This window comes from Triticum dicoccoides, chromosome 3A (genome assembly GCF_002162155.2).
Source record: "Triticum dicoccoides isolate Atlit2015 ecotype Zavitan chromosome 3A, WEW_v2.0, whole genome shotgun sequence".
Lineage (NCBI taxonomy): Eukaryota > Viridiplantae > Streptophyta > Magnoliopsida > Poales > Poaceae > Triticum > Triticum dicoccoides.
The window spans coordinates 533,897,768-533,913,732 of NC_041384.1; the positions used below are offsets into that span (position 1 = coordinate 533,897,768).

Below are 15,965 nucleotides of genomic sequence, written 5' to 3' on the forward strand. Positions count from 1 at the left end.
GGTCTCGTCGCCGATGAGGCACTCGGCAATCCTGGTGGGCTTGGCGGCCGGGCCGGGGCCGCCAGCGGCGCGGGCCTTCTGGAGGACGGTCTTGGAGCTGAGCACCTTGGCGACGAGCGTGTGGCCGCTGGGTGACGGGCTTGAGCTGGTCGACCTTGACGAACACCGGCTTCCGCTTCGCCGCCGCCGCCGTGGCCATGGGGAGGGATGCAGATAAGGGTTGGGAGAGGGATTAAGGGGGTCGCGGGTCTTTTGGGAGGGCCAAACCCTAGATGGGATGGGGCGAGTTTAATACGGGATGGGAAGGTTGCGCGAGTCTCAGCCTGCGATCGAGGAGGCCACTAATGATGCGGAGGAGTCGTTAAATTAGGCGTTACTTACCATTGTGAGGGGAAGGGCGAATAGCGTGGCAAGATAGTCAAATGGTGCTTATCCGTTTCTCCTTTTCCAAAAAGGTGAAAACTGAAAAAGCCACACCAGTCCGTCAGTGCGGAATATATAGCCTGCTTGCCGTGATTGCCTACCGGCTACGCTGCTAGTACTAGCCGCATTTCTTTTCTTTCAGTGACAAATCCCTGCTCTAGACGTTTGGCTTGCGTTTCGTCTGGTTTTCTTCAAGCATATTAGTAATAATGTACGTGCAATGCACGTTTATATTAGATAGGATATTAGTTGCATGTTAGATTAGGTATGATATATCTGTTGCATGTTGATATTTGGTAAGATATTAATTACTTTTTCACGAGCATGGTATGATATTAATTATATGACACATCTAGATGTATTTTAACAAAACTGTATTAATTACATGGCAGATTTCATGGGATAGCGTTGAGTCAAAACATGTTTATAACCAATGACAATGGTGGGTAATTAAAGCGTTAAACGTATTTGGTGCTTAACATTGGAGCGATTTAAACTGCTAGATAACATGATTTAACGGCCGAGATGATTTGAATCTGCCCCTTCGAATCTTTTTATATTAATATAAATATAGATATAGATATAAATATAGATATAGATAAAATGTGCACCATATTTGGTAGAAAAACAAACGAGAGATGTCTTAACGTACCGCCACACTCTACCACTTGCCTAAAAGGTTCATCTCAGCCCCGCACGAAAAATAAGCAAATATTAATTAGGGCATGTTCAGGCCTTCCAAACCGGTCTCAAACGTCTGGTCGGCCCGTCCGGTCACAAAAATCTGACTCACATGGACGAAATCACTAGTTGAGAAGTACCTGTTGCAAATATTACTCCAACTCTCTTGGTTGCGACAAGTGACACACATGCAACGCGCCACTTGTCGCAACCTAGGAGTTTTCCTTTTTTTAGATCTGTTTATTCAAAACATTTTATCTCTCAAACCATGTGTTCAAATTTCAAATCGCTTTCACTATTGGATTCCTCGCGTCGAGATCTTCAAAACTAGATTCCATGTTGATAGGTTTTGACGAATTTTTTTCACGAAAAAACCGGACGAAAAAATCAAATCGGGAGCACGGGTTTTTTCCCTCTCACAAAATCACAACCGTGCCTCTCGCGGAAGCAAAACCGTGACTCTCGCGGAAGGAAAAAAAAAGAAAAAAACGCGTTTTTTTCGTTTCCGAGGAGGCACAGCCGTGTCTCTCGCGAAAGCACAACCGTGCCTCTTGCGGAAGTAAAACCATGACTCTCACGAGAAAATAAAAAGAGAAAACACATTTTTTTCGTTTTCGAGAGGCACGACCGTGACTCTCGTGAAAGCATAACCATGCCTCTCGCGGAAGCAAAACCGTGACTCTCGCGAAAAAAAACAGAAAACGTGTTTTTTCCATTTCCGAGAGGCATGGCCGTGACTCTCGCTAAAGCACAACCGTGCCTCTCGCGGAAGCAAAACCGTGACTCTCGCGAAAGGAAAAAAACAAAAAAATTGTTTTTCCCGTTTCCGAGAGGCACGGCCATGACTCTCGTGAAAGCACACACGTGCCTCTCGCAGAAGCAAAACCGTGACTCGTGAAGGAAAAAACACAGAAAACACGTTTTTTCGTTTCCAAGAGACACGGCCGTGCTCTCGCGAAAGCAAAACCGTGACTCTCGCGAAAGGAAAAAAAACACGTATTTTCGCACAAAAAAATTCCCCAAATTTTTTTATCGAAAAGTTAAGGAAGACCGGTGGAAAACCAAAACGTCGAAAACCCGTTTAAAAAGCCAAAAACGCGTGCGGAAAAATAAAAAAATAAAATCTGGAGGGAGCGTCCAAAGCACGACACGTGGCGAATGGCTAAGAGCGCGCCAAGTGCCACTGATCGTTGCGAGGCTTCCGAAGGAGCACTCGTTAACTAGTTGCTCTCTCAGACGGGCGCCTCAAGCGGGCCTCAAACGCCCGGGCTGACCGACACCCCTCGTATCAACCCAAATATGAGGCGGATATGAGGGCGTCTGGGCGTGCCCACCACGTCGGACTGACGACGGGGTCCCACGCGAAAACGTTCGAAGCCCGGTGGTTCGAAGCTCGCCTCCTCCGTCGGACCGATGTCGCCACGTGGCGCTGCTCCGGCGGGCCGCGTAGTGCCTACCATCCACATTTTCCTCCGCCTGTCCGCCGTCGCCGCCACTTTTCTCTCCCCATCCGCCTAGTAGCCATGCCCCATGCCGTCGGGTGAGGAGCCACCCATTTTTAGCGCGGAGCACCGACTCGAGCTCCTTAAGCAAATCCCGGCAAGGCACGAAGCCCGGATCATCATGGGGCTACCTCCAGATGTAGTGGATCCGGAGGAGGAGTTGGATCCAAAGGAGGAGGCTGGGTAGGAGGAGGAGTACGTGGGGTACGCTGGCGACGCGGATCTGCAAGCGGAGCAGTAGGCCATTCTCGATACCCTTCGCTCGAAGTCAGCTGTGAAGGCCAGACGCCATCGCCGGCAGGAGGTGGAGGCCGTGGAGGAGGCGGAGATGCTCGCCTACATGGATGAGGTTGAGCAGGAGGAGGATGAACCGGAGCCCTCCTACGCGTCCGGCACCAACGTTGTGGACATCTCCGACGACGAAGATTAGTTAAGGTAGTACGTAATATGTAGTACGTAGGATTTCTTTTGCATGCTTTGCATGAATTTAGGGATTGAAATATGGGAGACTGGGATGTAGAGTGGCTTAAGGTGTGACCAGTCACTATCCATGGACACATCCGGTCACTGTCAGCGGATGGTGTCTACTATGCAACTTTATTCTTGTAGACATGTGTTGGGCCTCCAAGCGCATTGTTTCTAGGATAGTAGCAATTTTCCTTCAAGTGGACGACCTAAGGTTTATCAATCCGTGAGAGGTGTAGGATGAAGATGGTCTCTCTCAAACGAACCTGCAACCAAATACAAGAAATCTCTTGTGTCCCCAACAGACCCAATACAAATGGCAAACTGTATAGGTGCACTAGTTCGGCGAAGAGATGATGATAAAAGTGTAATATGGATGATAGAAATGTATTTTTATAATCTGAATAAATAAAAACAGCAAGGTAGCAAATAGTAAACGGGCACAAAAACGGTATTGCAATGCTTGAAAACAAGGCCTAGGGCCCGTACTTTCACTAGTGCAATCTCTCAACAATGCTATGTTGGGGAACGTAGCATGCAATTTCAAAAAAAAATTCCTACGATCACGCAAGATCTATCTAGGAGATGCACAACAACGAGAAGGGGAGAATGTGTCCACGTACCCTCGTAGACCGAAAGTGGAAGCGTTAGGTTAACACGGTTGATGTAGTCGAACGTCTTCGCGATCCAACCGATCAAGTACCGAACGTACGACACCTCCGAGTTCTGCACACGTTCGGCTCGATGACGTCCCTCGAACTCTTGATCCAGCAAAGGGTTGAGACAGAGTTTCGTCAGCACGACGACGTGATGATGGTGATGGTGATGTGATCCGCGCAGGGCTTCGCCTAAGCACTACGACGCTATAACCGGAGGAGCAAACTGTGGATAGAGACGCCGCACACGGCTTGGAACAATTGTTGTGTCTTCTAGCGGTGCCCCCTCATATATATATAGGTTGGAGGGGAGGAGAGGCAGCCAAGAGGGCGCCCCAAGTAGGAGGAATCCTACTTGGGTGCCTCCCAATTCGGTCTCCCCCCTTCCATATTCATCCGAAGGGGGAAGGAAGGAGGAGGGAGGAGAGAAGGAAGGGGGAAGCCAAATCCCTTCCTTTTCCTCTTCTCCTCTTTCCTCCCCCTTATTTTGGCCTATATGGGGCGCACCAGCCCCCTAGGGGCTGGTATGTCCCCTTCTTGGCCCATTAGGCCCATGTAGTTGCCGGGGGGATGCCTGGAACCCCTTCCAGTGACCCGATATGTACCCGGTACCCTCAGAACACTTCCGGTGTCCGAATATCATCGTCCTATATATGAATCTTTACCTCTCGACCATTTCGAGACTCCTCGTCATGTCCCTGATCTCATCCGAGACTCCTAAGAACATTCGGTCACCAAATCACATAACTCATATACTACAAAATCATCATCGAACGTTAAGTGTGCGGACCCTACGGGTTCGAGAACTATGTAGACATGACCGAGACACCTCTCCGGTCAATAACCAACAGCGGAACCTGGATGCTCATATTGGTTCCCACATATTCTATGAAGATCTTTATCGGTCAAACCACAATAACAACATACGTTATTCCTTTGCCATCGTATGTTACTTGCCGGAGATTCAATCGTCGGTATCATCATACCTAGTTCAATCTCATTACCGGCAAGTCTCTTTACTCGTTCAGTAATGCATCATCCCGTAACTAACTCATTAGTCACATTGCTTGCAAGGCTTATCATGATCTGCATTACCGAGAGGGCCCAGAGATACCTCTCCGATACTCGGAGTGACAAATTCTAATCCCGATCTATGACAACCCAACAAACACCTTCGGAGACACCAATAGAGCATCTTTATAATCACCCAGTTATGTTGTGACGTTTGATAACACACAAGGTGTTCCTCCGGTATTCGGGAGTTGCATAATCTCATAGTCAAAGGAATATGTATACGTCATTGAGAAAGCAATAGCAATAAAACTTAACGATCATTACATTATGCTAAGCTAATGAATGGGTCTTGTCCATCACATCATTCTCCTAATGATGTGATCCCGTTATCAAATGAAAACTCATGTCCATGGTTAGGAAACTTAACCATCTTTGATTAACGAGCTAGTCTAATAGATGCTTACTAGGGACATGGTGTTTTGTCTATGTATCCACACATGTATCAAGTTTCCGGTTAATACAACTCTAGCATGAATAATAAACGTTTATCATGATATAAGGAAATATAAAATAACAACTTTATTATTGCCTCTAGGGCATATTTCCTTCAGTCTCCCACTTGCACTAGAGTCAATAATCTAGTTCACATCGCCATGTGATTTAACACCAATAGTTCACATCACCATGTGATTAACACCCATAGTTCACATCTCCATGTGACCAATACACAAAGGATTTACTAGAGTCAATAATCTAGTTCACACCGCCATGTGATTAACATCCAAAGAGTACTAAGGTGTGATCATGTTTTGCTTGTGAGAAAAGTTTAGTCAACGGGCCTGCCACATTCAGATTCGTATGTATTTTGCAAATTTCTATGTCTACAATGCTCTGCATGGAGCTACTCTAGCTAATTGCTCCCACTTTCAATATGTATCCAGATTGAGACTCAGAGTCATCCAGATTGGTGTTAAAGCTTGCATCAACATAACTCTTTACGATGAACTCTTTATCACCTCCATAATCGAGAAATATTTCCTTAGTCCTCTAAGGATAATTTTGACCGCTGTCCAGTGATCTACTCCTGGATCACTATTGTACCCCTTTGCAAAACTCATGGCAAGGTACACAATAGGTCTGGTATACATCATGTCATACTTTATAGAATCTATGACCGAGGCATAGGGACTGACTTTCATTCTCTTTCTATATTCTGCCGTGGTCGGGTTTCGAGTCTTACTCAACTTCACACCTCGCAACACAGGCAAGAACTCCTTCTTTGACTGTTCCATTTTGAACTATTTCAAAATCTTGTCAAGGTATGTTCTCATTGAAAAATCTTATCAAGCATCTTGATCTATCTCTATAGATCTTGATGCTCAATATGTAAGCAGCTTCACCGAGGTCTTTCTTTGAAAAACTCCTTTCAAACACTCCTTTTATGCTTTCCGGAAAATTCTACATCATTTCCGATCAACAATCTGTCATTCACATATACTTATCAGAAAGGCTATAGTGCTCCCACTCACTTTCTTATAAATACATGCTTCTCCAAAAGTCTGTATAAAACCATATGCTATGATCACACTATCAAAGCGTGTATTCCAAGTCCGAGAGGCTTGCACTAGTCCATAAATGGATCACTGGAGCTTGCGCACTTTGTTAGCACCTTTAGGATCGACAAAACCTTATGGTTGCATCATATACAACTCTTCTTTAAGAAATCCATTAAGGAATGCAGTTTTGACATCCATTTGCGAAATTTCATAATCATAAAATGCGGCAATTGCTAACATGATTCGGACAGACTTGAGAAAATCTCATCGTAGTCAACACCTTGAACTTGTCGAAAACCTTTTGCGACAAGTCGAGCTTTGTAGATAGTAACACTACCATCAGCGTCCATCTTTCTCTTGATGATCCATTTATTATCTATGGCTCGCCGATCATCAGGCAAGTCAACTGAAGTCCACACTTTGTTCTCATACATGTATCCCATCTCAAATTTCATGGCCTCAAGCCATTTCGCGGAATCTGGGCTCATCATCGCTTCCTCATAGTTCGTAGGTTCGTCATGGTCTAGTAACATGACTTCCAGAACAGGATTACCATACCACTCTGGTGCGGAACATACTCTAATTGACCTACGAGGTTCGGTAGTAACTTGATCTAAAGTTTCATGATCATCATCATTAACTTCCTCACTAACTGGTGTAGGCATAACTGGAACTGATTTCTGTGATGAACTACTTTCTAATTCCGGAGAAGGTACAATTCTTTCAAGAGAAACTCCTTCTTTAGAAAGGATCCATTCTTAGCAAAAAAGGTCTTGCCTTCGGATCTGTGATAGAAGGTATACCCAACAGTTTCTTTTGGGTATCGTATGAAGACGCACTTCTCCGATTTGGGTTTGAGCTTATCAGGCTGAAACTTTTTCACATAAGCATCGCAACCCCAGACTTTAAGAAACGATAGCTTTGGTTTCTTGCCAAACCATAGTTCATACGTTGTTGTCTCAACGGATTTAGACGGTGCCCTATTAAACGTGAATGCAGTTGTCTCTAATTCATATCCCCAAAACGATAGTGGTAAATCGGTAAGAGACATCATAGATCGCACCATATCTAATAAATTATGGTTACGACGTTCGGACACACCATTACACTATGGTGTTCCAGGTGGCGTGAGTTGCGAAACTATTCCACATTGTTTCAAATGAAGACCAGACTCGTAACTCAAATATTCGCCTCCGTGATCAGGTCGTAGAAACTTTATTTTCTTGTGATGATGATTTTCCACTTCACTCTGAAATTCTTTGAACTTTTCAAATGTTTCAGACTTATGTTTCGTTAAGTAGATATACCCATATCTGCTCAAATCATCTATGAATGTCAGAAAATAACGATACACGTCCCGAGCCTGAACACTCATCGGACCGCATACATCAGTATGTATTATTTCCAATAACTCGGTGGCTCGCTCCATTGTTCTGAAGAATGGAGTTTTAGTCATCTTGCCCATGAGGCATGGTTCGCAAGTATCAAGTGATTCATAATCAAGTGATTCCAAAAGCCCATCAACATGGAGTTTCTTCATGCGCTTTACACCAATATGACCCAAACGACAGTGCGACAAATAAGTTGCACTATCATTATTAACTTTGCATCTTTTAGCTTCAATATTATGAATATGTGTATCACTACGATCGAGATTCAATAGACCATTTATATTGGGTGTATGACCATAGAAGGTATTATTCATGTAAACAGAACAACTCTGACTTAAATGAATAACCGTATTGCAATAAACATGATCCAATCATATTCATGCTCAATGCAAACACCAAATAACATTTATTTAGGTTCAACACTAATCCTGAAGGTAGAGGGAGTATGCGATGGTGATCTTCTCAACCTTGGAACTTCTTCCAACACACATCGTCACTTTGCCCTCAACTAGTCTCTGTTCATGTTGTAACTCCTGTTTCGAGTTACTAATCTTAGCAACCGAACCGGTATCAAATACCTAGTGGTTACTATGAACACTAGTAAAGTACACATCAATAATCTGTATATCAAATATACCTTTGTTCACTTTGCCATCCTTCTTATCCGCCAAATGTTTGGGGCAATTTCGCTTCCAGTGACCATTTCCTTTGTAGTAGAAGCACTCAGTTTCAGGCTTAGGTCCAGACTTGGGCTTCTTCCCGGGAGCAGCAACTTGCTTGCTATTCTTCTTGAAGCTCCCCTTTCTTCCCTTTGCCCTATTTCTTGAAACTAGTGGTCCTGTTAACCATCAACACTTGATGCTCTTTCCTGATTTCTACCTCTGCAGCCTTTAGCATTGTGAAGATCTCAGGAACTGTCTTGTTCATCCCTTGCATATTATAGTTCATCACGAAATTCTAGGAACTTGGTGATAGTGACTAGAGAACTTTGTCAATCACTATCTTATCTGGAAGATTAACTCCCACTTGATTCAAGCAATTGTAGTACCCAGACAATCTGAGCACATGCTCACTTGTTGAGCTATTCTCCTCCATCTTGTAGGCAAAGTACTGTCAGAGGTCTCATGCCTCTCGACACAAGCATGAGTCTCAAATACTAATTTCAACTCTTGGAACATCTCATATGCTCTATGGCGTTCAAAACGTTTTTGAAGTCCCGGTTTTAAGCCGTAAAGCATGGTGCCCTAAACTATCAAGTAGTCATCACATCGAGCTTGCCAAACGTTCATAACATCTGCATCTGCTCCTGCAATAGATTCGTCACCTAGCGGTGCATCAAGGACATAATTCTTCTGTGCAGCAATGAGGATAATCCTCAGATCACGGACCTAGTCTGCATCATTCCTACTATCAGCTTTCAACTTAGTTTTCTCTAGGAACATATTAAAAATAAAACAGGGGAGCTATACGCGAGCTATTGATCTACAACATAAAAATGCAAAAAATATCAGGACTAAGTTCATGATAAATTAAAGCAATTAATCATATTACTTAAGTGAAGGAAATATGCCCTAGAGGCAATAATAAAGTTATCATTTATTTCCTTATATCATGATAAATGTTTATTATTCATGCTAGAATTGTATTAACCGGAAACTTAGTACATGTGTGAATACATAGATAAACAGAGTGTCGCTAGTATGCCTCTACTTGACTAGCTCGTTGAATCAAAGATGGTTAAGTTTCCTAGACATAGACATGAGTTTTCATTTGATTAACGAGATCACATCATTAGAGAATGATATGATTGACTTGACCCATCCGTTAGCTTAGCACGATGATCGTTTAGTTTGTTGCTATTGCTTTCTCCATAACTATACATGTTCCAATGACTATCAGATCATGCAAGTCCCGAATACCAGAGGAACACTTTGTGTGCTACCAAACGTCACAACGTAACTGGGTGATTATAAATGTGCTCTATAGGTGTCTCCAATGGTGTTTGTTGAGTTGGCATGGATCAAGATTAGGATTTGTCACTCCGATTGTCGGAGAGGTATCTCTGGGCCCTCTTGGTAATGCACATCACTATAAGCCTTGCAAGCAATGCAACTAACGAGTTAGTTGCGGGATGATGTATTACATAACGAGTAAAGAGACTTGCCAGTAACAAGATTGAACTAGGTATTGTGATACCGACGATCGAATATCGGGCAAGTAGCATACCGATGACAAAGGGAACAACGTATGTTGTTATGCGGTTTAATCGATAAATATCTTTGTAGAATATGTAGGAACCAATATGAGCATCCAGGTTCCGCTATTGGTTATTGATCGGAGATGAGTCTCGCTCATGTCTACATAGTTCTCAAACCCGTAGGGTCCGCACACTTAACGTTCGGTGACGATCGGTATTATGAGTTTATGTGTTTTGATGTACCGAAGGTAGTTCGGAGTTCCGGATGAGATCGGGGACATGACAAGGAGTCTCAAAATGGTCGAGACATAAAGATCGATATATTGGACGACTATATTCGGACATTGGAAAGGTTCCGAGTGATTCGGGTATTTTTCGGAGTACCAGAGAGTTACGGGAATTCGCCCGGGAGTATATGGGTCTTATTGGGCTTTAGGGGAAACAGAGAGAGGAGGCTGCACATCCCCCCAAGGCCTAGTACGAATTTGACTAGGGGGAGGGGTGGCGCCCCCTCCTTCCTTCTCTTCTCTTTTCCCTTTCCTTCTCTCCTACTCCTACTACATGGAAGGGGGGAATCCTACTCCCGGTGGGAGTAGGACTCCCCAGGGCGCGCCATAGGAGGGCCGACCCTCCCCCTCCTCCACTCCTTTATATACATGGCCAGGGGGCACCTCATAGACACACAAGTTGATCAGTTGATCTTTTAGCCGTGTGCGGTGCCCCCCTCCACCATAATCCACCTCGGTCATATCATAGTGGTGCTTAGGCGAAGCCCTGCGTCGGTAGCATCATCATCACCATCATCACGCCGTCGTGCTGACGGAACTCTCCCTCGAAGCTCTGCTGGATCGGAGTACGTGGGACATCACCGAGCTGAACGTGTGCTGAACTCAGAGGTGCCATACGTTCGGTACTTGGATCGGTCGGATCGTGAAGACGTACGACTACATCAACCGCGTTCTCATAATGCTTCCGCTTACGTTCTATGAGGGTACATAGACGATACTCTCCCCTCTCGTTGCTATGCATCACCATGATGTTGTGTGTGCGTAGGAATTTTTTTGATATTACTACGTTCCCCAACAGTGGTATCAGAGCCAGGTTTATGCGTAGATGTTATATGCACGAGTAGAACACAAGTGAGTTGTGGGTGATACAAGTCATACTGCTTACCAGCATGTCATACTTTGGTTCGGCGGTATTGTTGGATGAAGCGGCCCGGACCGACATTACGCGTACCCTTACGCGAGACTGGTTCTACCGACGTGCTTTGCACACAGGTGGCTGGCGGGTGTCAGTTTCTCCAACTTTAGTTGAACCGAGTGTGACTACGCCTGGTCCTTGTTGAAGGTTAAAACATCACTAACTTGACGAAATATTGTTGTGGTTTTGATGCGTAGGTAAGAACGGTTCTTTCTCAGCCCATAGTAGCCACGTAAAACTTGCAACAATAAAGTAGAGGATGTCTAACTTGTTTTTGCAGGCATGTTGTGATGTGATATGGTCAAGTCATGATGCTATATTTTATTGTATGAGATTATCATGTTTTGTAACGGAGTTATCAACAACTGTCAGGAGCCATATGGTTGTCGCTTTATTGTATGCAATGCAATGGCCCTGTAATTGCTTTACTTTATCACTAAACGGTAGTGATAGTCGTAGAAGCAATATTTGGCGATACGACAACGATGCTACGATGGAGATCAAGGTGTCACGCCGGTGACAATGGTGATCATGACGATTCTTTGGAGATGGAGATCAAAGGCACAAGATGATGATGGCCATATCATATCACTTATATTGATTGCATGTGATGTTTATCCTTTATGCATCTTATTCTGCTTGATTGACAGTAGCATTATAAGATGATCTCTCAGTAAATTTCAAGGTACAAGTGTTCTCCCTGAGTATGCACCGTTGCCAAAGTTCGTCGTGCCTAGGCACCACGTGATGATCGGGTGTGATAAGCTCTTCATTCACATACAGTGGGTGCAAACCAGTTTTGCACACGCAGAAATACTCGGGTTAAACTTGATGAGCCTAGCATATGCAGATATGGCCTCGGAACACTGGAGACCGAAAGTTCGAGCGTGAATCATATAGTATATATGATCAACATAGTGATGTTCACCATTGAAAACTACTCCATCTCACGTGATGATCGGACATGGTTTAGTTGATTTGGATCATGTGATCATTTAGATGACTAGAGGGATGTCTATCTAAGTGGGAGTTCTTAAGTAATATGATTAATTGAACTTTAAATTTATCATGAACTTAGTCCTGATATTATTTGCATATCTATGTTGTAGATCAATTGCTCACGTATAGCTTCCTCGTTTTATTTATGATATGTTCCTAGAGAAAACTATATTGAAAGATGATAGTAGCAATGATGCGAACTAGGTCCGTGATCTGAGGATTATCCTCATTGCTGCACCGAGAATTATGTCCCTGATGCACCGCTAGGTGACGGACCTATTACAGGAGCAGATATAGATGTTATGAACGTTTGATAAAGCTTGGTATGATGACTACTTGATAGTTTAGTGCACCATGCTTTACGGCCTAGAACCGGGACTTCAAAAATGTTTTGAATGCCACAGAGCATATAAGATGTTCTAAGGGTTGAAATTGGTATTTCATACTCATGCCCGTGTCGAGAGGTAGAAGACCTCTAGCAGTACTTTGCCTACAAGATGGAGAAGAATAGCTCAACTAGTGAGCATGTGCTCAGATTTTCTGAGTACTACAATCGCTTGAATCAAGTGGGAGTTAATCTTCCAGATAAAAAGGTGATTCACAGAATTTTCTAGTCACTATCACCAAGTTACTGGAACTTCGTGATGAACTATAATATGCAAGGGATGACGAAAACGATTCTCGAGCTCTTCGTGATGCTGAAATCGACGAAGGTATACTACTAGGGAAAACCCTAGTAGTAGCGCGGGATAATTGCTAGTAGTAGCGTGGGGGGCTGCGCTACTACTAGGGCGCTACAGCTAACTTTTAGCAGTAGCGCGGGTGGTACCCGCGCTACTGCTACTTCTAGTAGTAGTAGCGCGGTTGCCACCCGCGCTGCTACTACTTAGTTGTAGCGCGAGTCAGAGCCTCGCGCTACTACTAACTAATTCAGAATTAAAGAAATTAATTGCATCAATGGCGGCTGCGTCTGCTCGGCATCATCGTCCTCTCCATTCATGGATGCTACTGGTCCTGGAGGGGATGAAGTTGTTCGTGGTGATGGTGCTTCCCCACCCAACTTGTGCCCGCAGCTCTCGTCTACTGCTGCTACAAAAGAAGAGAAAATTATTAGAAAGGGAATAGAGAGATAGAGAGCAGTAGGAGGAGGAACTCACCGGTGGCCGCCGGAGTTGGTGTCGATGCCCGAAACCCTAGATGAAGCTCGGTGACTTGCTGCTGCTTGTCGTGGGACCCTTGACCCGGCGAGGAGGTGCAAGTGGTTGTGTCCATGGTGGATCTGGCCGCCGCCATGTGGACGACGCTCTGCTGGTTTTCCTCTCCTTCCAACAACGGAGAAGGAGGATGGAAGGGGAAGGGAGGGGTCTGCGAGAGGAGGTCGCCGGATTTGTGAGTGGCGCCGAGGTGCGAGGCCGGCAGTGGTGCTGGGCGAGGAAGGAATGGCGAGTGGGAGGAGAAGGGGAATCAGAAGAGTGTGGGTTTGGATTTGGGCCTCCGCACGTAGGGGAAAGGGAGAGGAGGGGGAGGGGGAGGACGGGTGGGGAAAAGATGGTGGGTGCGGATTAGCAGTAGCGCGGTACTTAAAACGCGCTGCTGCTAAGAAAGTAGCAGCAGCGCGCTTTCGGTACAAGTGCTACTGCTAACCGGGACCAAAAGTGTGCCCGATTTCAAAATTAGCAGCAGCGACCTCAGAAAAACTGCGCTACTGCTACAACTATAGCAGTAGCACGGCTCGCGGCACCGCGCTGCTGCTAAATGGAGTTGGGTGGGCACTGTCGGTCGATATTTGTAGCAGTGCGGGTTACGCCGGGCGCGCTACTGCTAAGCACTTGTCAATAGTGGGTTTTCCACACCTGCGCTACTGCTAATTAGCAGCAGCGCTCCTTTTTGAGCCGTGCTGCTGCTAAGATTCTGTGTATAGGGTTTTCCCTAGTAGTGGTAGAAATCAAGAAAAGTATCAAATGTTGATGGTTGACAAAACCACTAGTTTCAAGTAAAAGGGCAAGGGAAAGAAAGGGAACTTCAAGAAGAATGGCAAGCAAGTTGCCACTCCCATGAAAAAGCCCAAAGCTAGACCCAAGCCTGAAACTGAGTGCTTCTATTGCAAAGGAAATGGTCACTGGAAGTGGAACTGCCCTAGATACTTGGCGGATAAGAAGTATGGCATACTAAACAAAGGTATATTGGATATACATGTTATTGATGTGTAATTTACTAGTGTTTATAGCAACCCCTCGGTATTTGATACTGGTTCAGTTGCTAAAGAGTAGTAACTCGAAATGGGAGTTGCAAAATGAACAGAGACTAGTTAAGGGTGAAGTGACGATGTGTGTTGGAAGTGGTTCCAAGATTGATATGATCATCATCACTCCCTATACTTCCGGGATTAGTGTTGAACCTAAAATAAATGTTATTTGGTGTTTGCGTTGAGCATGAATATGATTGGATCATGTTTATTGCAATGCGGTTATTCATTTAAGTCAAAGAATAATTGTTGTTCTATTTACATGAATAAAACCTTCTATGGTCATACACTCAATATAAATGGTTTATTGAATCTCGATCGTAGTGATACACATATTCATAATATTGAAGCCAAAAGATGCAAAGTTAATAATGATAGTGCAACTTATTTGTGGCACTGCCATTTAGATCATATTGGTGTAAAGCGCATGAAGAAAATCCATGTTGATGGGCTTTTGGAATCACTTGATTATGAATCAGTTGATGCTTGCGAACCATGCCTCATGGGCAAGATGACTAAGACTCCGTTCTCCCAAAACAATGGAGCGAGCAACAGACTTGTTGGGAAATAATACATACTGATGTATGCAATCCGATGAGTGTTGAGGTTCACGGCAGGTATCGTTATTTTCTGACCTTCACAGATGATTTGAGTAAGATATGGGTATATATTCTTGATGAAACATAAGTCTGAAACATTTGAAAAGTTCAAAGAATTTCAGAGTGAAGTGGAAAATCATCATAACAAGAAAATAAAGTTTCTACGATCTGATCACGGAGACGAATATTTGAGTTACGAGTTTGGTCTTCAACTAAAACAATGTGAAATAGTTTCACGAATTCATGCCACCTGGAACACGACAGCATAATGGTGTGTCCGAACATCATAACCCTACTTTATTGGATATAGTGCAATCTATGATGTCTCTTACCGATTTGCCACTATTGTTTTAGGCTTATGCATTAGAGACAGCTGCATTCACATCATAGGGCACCGTCTAATCCGTTGAGACGACACCGTATGAACTATGGTTTGGCTAACCTAAGCTGCCGTTTCTTAAAGTTTGGGGTTGTGATGCTTATCTGAAAAAGTTTCAGCCTGATAAGCACAAACCTAAATCGGAAAAGTGTGTCTTCATAGGATACCCAAAAGAAACTGTTGGGTACACCTTCTATCACAGAGCCGAAAGGCAATATCTTTGTTGCTAAGAGTGGATCCTTTTTAGAGAGGGAGTTTCTCTCGAAAGAAGTGAGTGGGAGGAAAGTAGAACTTGATGAGGTAACTGTACCTGCTCCCTTATTGGAAAGTAGTCCATCACAGAAACCGGTTCCTGTGACACCTACACCAATTAGTGAGGAAGCCAATGATGATGATCATGAAACTTCAGATCAAGTTACTACCGAACCTCGTAGGTCAACCAGAGTAAGATACACACCAGAGTGGTACAGTAATCCTGTTCTGGAGGTCATGTTACTTGACAATGACGAACCTACGAACTAAGAGGAAGTGATGATGAGCCCAGATTTCGCAAAATGGCTTGAGGCCATGAAATCTGAGATGGGATCCATGTATGAGAACAAAGTGTGGACTTTGGTTGACTTGCCCGATGATCTACAAGACATCGAGAATAAAT

General features: G+C 44.2%; 1 pseudogene; it reads right to left on the reverse strand.

Annotated features, from left to right (window-relative positions):
* Window positions 1–420, reverse strand: part of LOC119272531 — a 2,276-nt pseudogene extending 1,856 nt beyond the window's left edge.
* Between the last annotated feature and the right edge of the window lie 15,545 nt (window positions 421–15,965).